Source organism: Sinocyclocheilus rhinocerous, unplaced genomic scaffold (assembly GCF_001515625.1).
Source record: "Sinocyclocheilus rhinocerous isolate Xijiao unplaced genomic scaffold, SAMN03320098_v1.1 scaffold199, whole genome shotgun sequence".
Taxonomy (NCBI): domain Eukaryota; kingdom Metazoa; phylum Chordata; class Actinopteri; order Cypriniformes; family Cyprinidae; genus Sinocyclocheilus; species Sinocyclocheilus rhinocerous.
Genome location: NW_015636847.1, coordinates 120,028 through 130,110, shown reverse-complemented (window position 1 = coordinate 130,110; position 10,083 = coordinate 120,028). Strand labels below are relative to the sequence as shown.

Sequence of the window (10,083 nt, the reverse complement as noted above, 5' to 3'; positions counted from 1 at the left end):
TATGGAAAAGGCAGTGATTTTCCCTACTCACATTCCATTAGGTCGTAAATGTATCTGGTGTCAGGGTTGCCATGGTAACCAGGGTCCTGGGCCTTGTTCACAGACAACTTGGCACCCAGTATGTTTATTGGGTGAGGGGTCTGTGAACGTTTGTTAATCTAATGAATAATTGATTTGTTAAATCAAATGAAAAATGGTGTGTCTGATTGGTCCAGACGCTACAATAAGTAAAACATTGTTAAATCCTTTCAGTCTTTAAGATGGCAAACGCCTGTGCTGAGAGCTTTCAGAAGGCCAAGTGCAGATGCCCCCTTTTTTGTCAAGCAGTTAGCTAGCTGCTCTTTGGTGGCTGACCACAAGATCTGCTGAACAGTTCCAGAGTGTATAAGCTCCTTCATACTGCTGATTTCTAGGCGCAGTCTCTTTTCGGTGACAGATTTTGTAGGTTTGAGAGCATCGAGAAGGGAATGATTGTCTGTTATACACACAATGGGCAAGTTGTTGCATGAGCAGCCACCAGTGGTAATCTCAGAGTAGAGTGTAGCGAGGAAAACTGCACTGTCAATCCTGATGCGTTTTGACTGCCAGGATATAGGTGAGAATTTTCCATTTTCTCCCATAAGCATGATGAAATGTCCACCCTGTGTGCCACCATCTGGAAGGTTTCCCATTGAGGAATCACTGTACACCACTAATTTAACAGAACTGTCTTTCCCTAGGTACTGGAACCTCAAGGTGAGCTCTTCTGATTTAAATTTTCTGATTAGTTTATGCAGGGTATGCAGGGTCTGAACAGTAGCATGTTTTGTGTTAGATGCCAAGATGGATATGTCACACATTCTGCTTTGCCTGCTTTGCCTGGCAACCCACAATATTTGTCCAATCTTTGATTTTAGCATTCCCATCTCAACGTCTGTCAGTGAAGCTTCACGCTGTGTTGCTCTGGTGGAGTCCACTGGAATGGGTTGCAGATTTTTTATGTACGTTCCTTGTACGTGCATTTCATCCACCAGAGAATGTACTTCTATTCCAATATAGCTGAAACTGTCATGCTCTTCCCGTCCAACTTGAAAGGCATCTTTCAATTGAGAAATGATAGTGGTGGAGAATGCATCTGTACCACCCCAAACAAAGTCATCCACATGAGATGCAAGAATCCCCATCACTTTGCAGGAATCATCCAGCCAGTAAAATACTGCTGGATCTACCTTTGACACTGTAGCTCCCAATTGTTGCATGGTGTCTTTCACCCTATTATACCAGAATAAAGAAGCATATGTTAGGCCATAAACACATTTTTTAAACTTCCATATAGTTTCTTTGCTCTGCGCTTCTTGTGGTGGGCGAATGTAAATGTCTCTGGTTAACTCTTTACCTTGTAAAAAGGCTGCTTTAATGTCCATGGAGTTTAGCTGCCATTTATTCTGACATATGACTGCCATGATCATTTTTAGAGACTCTGAACTACATGCAGGTGAGTCTTTGGGAAGGTCTTGAGTGTTTGTTTCTTCAAAGCCTCTCGCAACAAGTCTAGCCTTAGGTACAACTCCAGCAGTTGTTTCTTTTAGTGTGCACACCCATCTCGTGGAGATGCACTTCTGCCCTTCATCTTTCACTTCTTCAAAAACGTTATTTCTCTTCCAGGTTATGAGTTCTGTATTTAATGGGTTGCAGATTTTTTATGTACGTTCCTTGTACGTGCATTTCATCCACCAGAGAATGTACTTCTATTCCAATATAGCTGAAACTGTCATGCTCTTCCCGTCCAACTTGAAAGGCACCTTTCAATTGAGGAATGATAGCTGTGGAGAATGCATCTGTACCACCCCAAATAAAGTCATCCACATGAGATGCAAGAATCCCCATCACTTTGCAGGAATCATCCAGCCAGTAAAATACTGCTGGATCTACCTTTGACACTGTAGCTCCCAGTTGTTGCATGGTGTCTTTCACCCTATTATACCAGAATAAAGAAGCATCTGTTAGGCCATAAACACATTTTTTTAACTTCCATATAGTTTCTTTGCTCTGCGCTTCTTGTGGTGGGCGAATGTAAATGTCTCTGGTTAACTCTTTACCTTGTAAAAAGGCTGCTTTAATGTCCATGGAGTTTAGCTGCCATTTATTCTGACATATGACTGCCATGATCATTTTTAGAGACTCTGAACTACATGTAGGTGAGTCTTTGGGAAGGTCTTGAGTGTTTGTTTCTTCAAAGCCTCTCGCAACAAGTCTAGCCTTAGGTACAACTCCAGCAGTTGTTTCTTTTAGTGTGCACACCCATCTCGTGGAGATGCACTTCTGCCCTTCATCTTTCACTTCTTCAAAAACGTTATTTCTCTTCCAGGTTATGAGTTCTGTATTTTTTGCAGGCATGAAGAGATCATCATGTACTATCAGTATATCATCCTCATTGTAGTCAGTGCTCAACTTAGCATGTTCGGATGGAATCGCCTGAACACTGTCCATTTGTCCTAGATCGATTGATCCAGTTGTGCCAGCAATTTCCTCAGGCTCACTGTACTGCAAATTATACCAGTTCTTGTGCTTTCCAGTAGCCTTTCCTGCTCGGCTGAGGATTTTTCCAGTGTGCTACATGTTTGTCCACTTTGATTTCTGTGTTTTTTTTTTTTTTCTTAGGCCTTCACAGCTCATGGATGAGTGGGTTTGTGTCATTATCTTTAATGGTAAGTCCGGCAGTATCCAGTAGCTTGAAGGCTAGTACAGCATCTGGGAGCTCCATTTTGAACGTACGTAGCCTGTTGTACCGACGTTCGAACTTGACGATGTATTCCACCATAGAAACGCCGCTTTCTCTAGTGATCCGGTCAAACTCCGTGTACGCCTCATACTGTCGATCTTTTTCTTCTTTTAAAAACACAGAGTCCAATTTCGCTATAAGTGTTTGCATTCCAGTGTCAGCATTTAAATCCTCAGTGGAAATTTCCAGTGCACTGCCCCTTGCTCTGCCCGTTAGTGACAAGGTAACTGCCAAGGCTTGTTTCTTTCTGTCCAGGTCGGTGACACGTCTCCAAATTTCAACCTCATTTTTCCAACTTTCGTACGCCGTCTTCTTGTCAAACGGTGGGGGATTTTTGTAATTTCCAGCAGCAGCCATCCTCTGCTACCAATGCTGACTCAATAAACACAACTGTTCTTAGCAATTACACTCTCATTTTTCCAACTTTCGTATGCCGTCTTGTCGTCAAATGGTGGGGGATTTTTGTAATTTCCAGCAGCAGCCATCCTCTGCTACCAATGCTGACTCAATAAACACAACTGTTCTTAGCAATTACACTCTTTACTGCTCAAACACGTTCAACCACAGCAGCTCCGTATACAGGACTGAACTGAACTACAAAAAAACCGCGCTAACCCCAAAATGATGCTCTTTGCACATGCGCAGAAAATAAAACATAACTTAACACTGTGAACAAGAAAAACCTATTTTACACACATATTTTGTAGACTGTACTTCCAAACATGGATCCAGTTCTTCTTTTTAGGCCAGGGGTTGGCAACCTTTTGGTCATGAAGTGCCATAATTGTATAAATACATGATTTATACATGTAATACATGACCATTTTAAAGAGTTTACGGTATGTGTGTGTAAATGTTGTAGTTCGCACATCACCGTCATTGGGATTTGTGTGTTGAATATTAAGAACTCTGTATATTGACTTGAAAATCTCCAACATTTATAGTGTTTTTTGGGGGGGCTGAAAGTTAAGAGCAACAAATACAGAATAAAATGTAAACTGTTATGCACTCAATCGCATAGTTTGACTCAAGCGAAATGGACTTGCGTGAAAGAACGATGCTGCATTGATCTGAATCAAGTTGACTAGTGCAGGTTAATTCAAACACTTTAATAGCATTTCTAGCTCCTAACTTAATAAATCAGGCTGTGTGAGTATAAATAAGGATTACAGCAAAATGTACATCTGTATTCATGTTCGAGGGACTATATTTAACTATAACACACACACCTCTTTTACACACCCTGTTTTAGGTTCTTGAATGTTTTGAAATCACATAATACACAAATTATCAGAAAAACTGTTTCTCCTTCTCCTATCTTCGTAATTTCCTGTACAAACTGGTCTAAACACCATTTTTCAAATTGGAAAGAACCGGGAATTTACACAGACTTCACAATACATAAACGTCAAAATAAATAATAATGTCTTTATATACTATACACATATATAATAATTACATTTTTACATGTATTATAAATATCATACATTTACATATACATTTTTATTAATAAATTATATATACAGTGGAGATCAAAATTAGAGAACAACCTACAATTTCCTAAATTTCAGGGTCACTGCTTAGTCCTATTTGAAGTTATCCTAACAGGAGTAGAAGGGCAGTTTTTTAAACATATTTCGTAATATTTTCATTAATTGTATTCTGAAGCACAGGATAAAAACTTAAATGAGATATTTGAAAAAAAAAAACTCTAATTTCCTTAATTATATGACAAACCATATTTAACTGGCAGCATTCCTCCAATTTTCACTGAGATTGCAAGATGGCGGGCCAGTCTAATGTGACTGAAAACCTGTGACAGGAGGTTGTCCAGATGAAGGCCAAAGGGATGACCCTTTTAGCCATCGCAAGAGAAGTTTGTCATTCCAAATCTGTAATTTCTCGAGTATAGCAGCTTTACAGTTACACTAATTCATTCAAGTCCCCCAAAAAGGCTGGTCGTCCACATAAGACAAATGCACAAGAAGACAGGATGCAGAGACTCTCAATGGGGAATCGGTTCAACATTGCAGCTGGAATTACTTGCCAGTTCAGAGCTGAACAGGGTAAGGATATGTCCCGGCACGTTTAAGAGAAGTCGGACTGAAAGCGCACACTGCAGTGACGAAGCCTCTCATCAGCAGAAAGAATCAAAAGGCTAGGCTCACCTTTGCTGAGGAGCATGTTGTGTGGAGAGAGGAGAACTGGTCTAAAGTTCACTTCAGTGATGAGAGCAAGTTTAATTCATTTGGGTCTGATGGGAAACATTTTGAGTGCGTAAAGAAGTCTGTGAAAGGTGGAGGAGGAAGTGTCATGCTTTAGGGGATGTTTTGTGCAGCAGGATTTGGGCCTCTTATACAGCTACATGACAGAGTGAATGCAAATGTTTATCAGAACCTCCTTCAGCAACATGCAGTTCCTTCCCTGCAAGCATCTCCCAATCAGCCTGCAATTTTTTATGTAGGACAATGTCCCCGTCACACTGCAAACTGGGTAAAGCAGTTCCTTGAAGCTGAAAGCATTGAAATAATGAAATGGCCAGGCCAGAGTCCTAATCTAAACCCAATTGAAAATCTCTGGAAAATGATTGGCAACAAAGTTATGGCCAAGAAACCCACTACAGTTACCGAACTATGAAAGATACTGGAAGAAGAGTGGCCCGAGATCACACCAGCACAGTGTGAGAAACTAGTGATGTCCTGCGGCCGCAGATGTGCTAAAGTCACTCAAAGCAGGAGCCTCTACACTTCCTACTATAATTTCTGACAGCTGTAGCCCTCCAAGATTTTATTTGTAATCTTCTTTTATGCTATAGTGGTTACTGTTCTCTAATTTTGATCACTGTGATTTCCACAAAATGAAAGTTTTGTTGAAATGTCTTGGTTAATTTTGTCAAATGTTAGTAGAACAGTGGTATACCTACAGCTAATATTCCTTCAAATTTTGAGCGATGAAGATTAACAATATTTCAGAAAAAATCAAGTATTTATAGATTGTTCTCTAATTTTGACCTCCGCTGTATATCCTGAAATGATGACATAACAATCATACATTATTTTTTTAAAGCATGTTGAATTGGCTTATGTACAGATGTAATGATGTGAACTAAATGTGTTTTGTCCTTGTTTTGTTTTCTCTCTTCCTCACTGTTTTTCTTCTCCAGAGGTTTGAAGGACATGGAACAGGAGATTTCCTCTATTGAGAAGCGTTTCGCTTACGGGTTCCTGCAGAAGCTGTTGAAGTGGATGGAGATTGCGCAGGAGTTTATTGCTCATCTTGGTATACATTCATAGATCCATAGATACATTTCTTAGATCCAAAGAACTGTAGATGTTAGTTTGCATTTGAAGTGGTATTTTTTAATGTTCTGTGTATTTGTTACTCCAGAGGCCGTTGTGAGCAGTGGAAGAGTTGAGAAATCCCCTCACGAACAGGAGATTAAATTCTTTGCCAAGGTAAGACACCTTTGACCAGAATATGTGTGTATGCGGAATAAAACAGCTCAGCTGTTTTCAGGATCACAGCCTCTCAAACTTTGCTCTTCCTCTTTATATTCTCTACATGTAGATTCTGCTTCCATTGGTAAACCAGTACTTTAAGAATCACTGCCTGTATTTCCTGTCCACACCTGCTAAAATCTTGGGCAGTGGTGGTCATGCCTCCAACAAGGAGAAGGAGATGATTGCTAGGTAACTAATTCTACAGAGCTTCATTATTCGGTGGTAACCTAGTCAGATTTGATGTACCTTAAAGATTTAAATTTTTAACATTTCTAAATGATGTCAGTTAGTTTTGATGTTGCGACCTGTCACATCCTCTCTGCTCCTCACACTTCTTCTTGCCTGTGGTTTTCTCTCTGCCCCTTCCCGGAGTATTTTCCCACAGGTTCCCTCGTCCTTTTTGTTACATTTATCTTTTATGGATCACATTATTTTGCTCCTACTTTTCCATCACCTTAACCTCGCCCCTTTTATTCCTCTTCATGCCATTTCCTCTTTCCCAAACCACCACCCCTCTTTTCTTCTTCTGTTTCTATCTATGTATCTTCTATCTCAGTATCTTCTGTAAGTTGGCCGGTCTGGTGAGACACAGGGTTTCCCTCTTTGGTAAGAATCCTGCATGATGACACAATTGCACATTTCATTTTTTCACTGCATCATCCCCTTTTTCTTTAATGTTTCCCATCATCAGTATATCCATTCCTAATAGTTCCACTTATTTGCTCTTGAGTTCTCTTTGTCTCTTTCTTTCTTTCTTAATTATTATTTGAAATGTATTTTTCTTTAATTAAAACAAAATAACTATTAAAATGGCATAAATAAGTAGTATTATTTAGTTTCATTAATTTCATTTAAGTAAAATAACAATATTTAAATTGTCATAAGTATTTATTTAATTGTATTTTATTTTAATAAAAATAGTGAAAGTGGTGTAAATAAGTATTATTATTTAATTTAAGTCAAATAACGAAAATGGCATAAATAAGTAGAATTATTTAATTTAATTTAAGTAAAATAACAATTAAAATAGCATAAATAGGTGGTATTTAATTTAATTTAGTCAGTTATTTATTTTTCTTTCTTTCTTTCTTTCTTTCTTTCTTTCTTTCTTTCTTTCTTTTTATTTTTCTTTCTTTCTTTCTTTCTTTCTTTCTTTCTTTCTTTCTCTCTTTCTCTGGGAGCTTTTCTAATGATTTGCTGTGCTTTGCTTAAGTTGGTGTATCATTTGCAGTGTTGGCTCACTAGTCCTATAGTCAGAATCATTATAATAGGAGTACTGTATTTCAGAAGAATATCTGCTTTGGCTTTAATTCTATCACTTCATGCTATATCTGTGTCATATATTGTAGCATAGTATCCTCAGTCCACATGTTGTAGGTTAATTGTAGGTGAAAATAAAAGTCCCGTGTCATGCTCTGAATGTTTGTGTGTGCAGGCACTGATGCCTCAGCAGTGGTCAACTGTCTTCATATTCTTTCCCGCTCACTGGACGCCAGGTATGTGTGTTGACCACATGATTCCCAGTGTTTTACTAATGTTTACATCCTTAATTTATGTTTATGAATTAAATGTCATGGTTATCATTCTTTTATTTTTGTCTTTTGTCTTTTTTTTTTTTCTTCTTCCAGAACTGTGATGAAATCTGGGCCTGAGATTGTGAAGGCTGGTCTGCGCTCTTTCTTTGAGAGTGCTGCCGATGATATTGAGAAGATGGTTGAGAACCTCAAATTGGGGAAAGTGTCTACCAAAAACCAGGTCAGATGTTAATATAGCCCTGTTCTCCGAGATGTAACTTTGTTCTTTGCCAAAGTTGCTGAATTGAGCCTCTCTCTCTGTCTCTGTAACAGGTGAAAGGTGTATCTCAGAACATAAGCTACACCACCACTGCTCTTCTGCCAGTGCTCACCTCACTGTTCGACCACATCGCCCAGCACCAGTTTGGAGATGATGTCATGTGTGAGTTATTTTCATAGGTTTCAACAGAGTCATTTAACTTTGACTACATTTAGCCTACATAGCTGAGTACATTTACTTAATTTATAAATAGATTAATTCATTACAGTAATAATTAACATTTGGGAAGAATTAAATTGAAAAGGCTGTGCATATTTTGCTCTTTCTACCAATTGAGTTTCAGTTTAGTGTGCTTCACTGAGTGTAAAATAGCAAAAGTGAAAATGGCATAAGTTAAATGTAATTAAATTTAAACAAAGTAAAATAATAAATGGTGTAAATAAGTAATATTATCAAATTTAATTAAATTTTAAATGATAAATGGTGTAAATTAGTAGAATAAAAAAAAAAGTAATGTAATTTAATTTAATACAATTTAATTAAATTAAAATAAGAATAAATGGTGTAAATAAGTAGTATTATAAAAATAAGTTTCATTAATGTAATTACATTTAATATATTATAGTGTAAATGGTGTAATTTTAATTTAATTTAATTCCAGAAACTCAGCAACAAATTACTGAGGTAACAATGATTAATCAAAAGTTAGAAAATACAAAATCTGAATAAATCTGCAAGTAATTGTAATATTGTAATTGTTATATACGGTAGATCGCTCACTGTCCCTCATATTGTGTCTCTCTCCCTTCATCATTCAGTGGATGACTTGCAGATATCCTGTTACCGTATCATGTGCAGTATCTATTCCTTGGGCACTGTAAAAACCCCTCAAGCTGAGAAGTAAGAAACAGCTTTGCATATATGTTTTTGTTTCTATATGAGCCATTTTTACAGAATGTGTTATGTTAATAAATGTTATGGTGTGATATCACAGCCAAAGACCAGCTTTAGGAGAGTGTCTGGCTCATCTGGCTGCTGCTATGCCTGTTGCCTTTCTGGAGCCTCACCTCAATGAGTTCAACTCATACTCCGTGTACACCACCAAAACCCCACGAGAGAGAACAAGTCAGTAGCTCACACTGAACGTATTCCATCTATAGGTGTTATGATCAACTAGCGCTTCCTTAACTACCTTATCATCCATGTTTTAGTCCTGGGTCTGCCCAGTCAAGTGCAGGAACTGTGTCTGGACATCCCTGAGCTGGACGTGTTGATGAAAGAGATCGGGGATCTGGCAGAGTCTGAAGCCCGTTACACAGAGATGCCCCACGTGATTGAGATCACCCTGCCCATGCTGTGCAACTATCTGCCCCGCTGGTGGGAGAGGGGACCGGAGAACTTCCCAGAGCAGGAAGGCTGCCTGTGCACGGATGTCACCTCCGAACATCTCAATCAGCTCCTGGGTAGCATCATGAAGATTGTCGTCAATAACCTGGGCATTGATGAAGCTTCCTGGATGAAGAGATTGGCAGGTGAGAGGAAACTAAATGTGGAGTCTTCAAAAAATACTAAGAATTTACTTAGTAGTTAAGAGTTCCTCCTGATATTCCTCCGCAGTGTTTGCTCAGCCCATCGTGAGCAGGGCGAAGCCTGAGATGCTTAAGTCCCACTTCATCCCCACCATGGAGAAGCTGAAGAAACGTTGTGGAAAGGTGGTGGCCGAGGAGGATCAGCTACATATGGAGGGGAAGACAGAGATTGACAGTGAGCAGGGAACCATTCGTGATGAGTTTGCTGTGCTCTGCAGGGATCTGTATGCTCTTTACCCGCTACTCATTCGATATGTGGACAACAACAGGTATCTCTCATCCGCAGGATGATTTTATGGTCCATGTACTGTTTCAATCTATATTTTTGTTATGAGATCACCAACAGAAGTAACTTCAGATACTTTAAAACCTTTGCAGTAGTAAAGGGCCATTTATACAAATGACAATAACTATATTAGTGTCCACACCAATGGACGAT

General features: G+C 38.8%; 1 pseudogene; it reads left to right on the top strand.

Annotated features, from left to right (window-relative positions):
- The window catches only part of LOC107748234 (ryanodine receptor 1-like), a 91,552-nt pseudogene that overhangs the window by 23,925 nt on the left and 57,544 nt on the right, over positions 1-10,083 (top strand).